The sequence below is a fragment of the Nematolebias whitei genome, chromosome 8, assembly GCF_014905685.2.
Source record: "Nematolebias whitei isolate Nwh7 chromosome 8, NemWhi1, whole genome shotgun sequence".
NCBI lineage: Eukaryota > Metazoa > Chordata > Actinopteri > Cyprinodontiformes > Rivulidae > Nematolebias > Nematolebias whitei.
Window position 1 is genome coordinate 22,061,132 of NC_056505.1, and position 1,971 is coordinate 22,063,102.

Below are 1,971 nucleotides of genomic sequence, written 5' to 3' on the forward strand. Positions count from 1 at the left end.
TTATAATGTGTGTGTGTGTGTATATATATATATATATTTATACAGGATATACCTGTATAAATAAAGGTTGATTGATACACTGAGTGGAGCGGTCGACCGTTCCAAGATGGCGGCCCTACAGCTCGTCAGCGCCAATAGCGGTCAATGCTGTATCTAGTGTTTATATGATATCTATGTTTAATATGATGTCACTGTCAGTAATGAAAGTCCCGCGTGATCTCTCAGACCGCGGGAGAAGCGTCTGGTGGGCGCGGGCGATCTGGCAGTTTTTTTGTTGTTGTTTGTTTGTTTGTTTTCTTTTTCTCCCCCACCACTACGATGCTTCAAATGTCAAAGATATGGGCACATTGCTGGAAAACAGAGGTGTCCCAAATCATAAGTTTGAAGAATGTGAAGATGATGTGCAGGAAAAGTGCTGTAGCTGTTGTAAACCGCAAAGAAAGAATGATGATTTGAGAACTCCCCATAAACCAGCATCTGGTCTGAGATGAGTCAAAGAGAAGGAAATGATACAAGATTGATAGTGGATAGTCTGATTTTGTTCATGGCATATGTGATCAATTGCACTGATCAGGTTAAACATAAAATAGAGAAAATAAAAATAATTGTAGGAGGAGCAGATAAATTATTGGGAATGAAAGATCTTTTATGGGAACAGGTTACTAAAAAACTGGAAGCATATGGGAAGTCGAGAGAACCAAATGATAGGACAAACGGATTATTTTACAATGAATGCAAGAAGTCTTACAGCAAATGGACAGGAATTCAAAGAATTTATTAAAGATCTTAAAGAGAAACCAGATATTATTTGTGTTCAGGAAACATGGCTGAAACCCACACTGGATTTTAGGGTTATATTAGTTTACGGAGAGACAGAGAAGAGGGAAATGCAGGTGGATGCATAACATTTATTAAAGAAGGAGTACAATGCAGATTAATAGCAAAAGGAAATCATTTAGAATATATATTTGTTGAAGTTTGGAATAGGAAGGAAAACATCAAAGTAATAAATTTTTACAATCCTTGTTTAAACATTTTTTTTCACCTAAATCAATGGATGAACTTGATAAGTGAGAATTGCACATTAAGAATTGTGCCGCTCAAGGTGGCTGCATGTTGGAGCAGCTCTGTTACTTTCATTCTGAGATTTTGCTTTTGGAAACTTTAATTCCTCTTTTTCTGGATGCAAATCACATTTTTTGGATGATTGTTTCCTCTGCTATCGGATGCTGTGCAGCTGGAAGGATTTTTACAGAAACTTTTTTTAGTTTTGGACATTTGTTATGATACGTAAACATTGCAGCAAGGCAGTTTTCTACAACAACAGCAGCTGATTAACATCTCAGAAGCTTAAATAATATCTCAACTACAGCCCCAAATCTCAAATGAGTTGAAAAGGATGTTCTGTGGACGCATTCTCATCTACCTGCCAGCTGTGCTGGAGTGCCTGACCACTGAGATCCTGGAACTAACAGGAAACATGGCTCATGACAGCAGAAGGACAGGATCGTCCCTCGGCCCCTGCAGCTGGCTGTCCTCAGCGACGATCGAGGAGCTCGGCAGACTGCTGGGAGGAGTGGCCGTCGCTCTGGGAGGAGTTCTGCCCGGCATTCGGGCATTCCTACAGCCTGGGGGAACCCACATTCAATTCAATTCAATTCAAAAATACTTTATTAATCCCAGAGGGAAATTATATGTTGTGGTAACTCATCATCCTGGTTTCATTAATGAGTTGTTATAGATGCTGATGGCTGTGGGCAGGAAGGATCTCTTGTAGCGGTCTGTCCTACAACGGATTTAAAGAAGCCTCTGACTGAAGACACTTTGTTGTTGTATGACAGTCTGATGAAGAGGGTGCTGAGGGTTGTCTATAATGTTCTTCATTTCATGAAGAATCCTTCTTTGAACAATCATCTCCAAAGGTTCTAGAGGAGTCCCCAGAACTGAGCCAGCCTTCTTTATGAGCTTGTA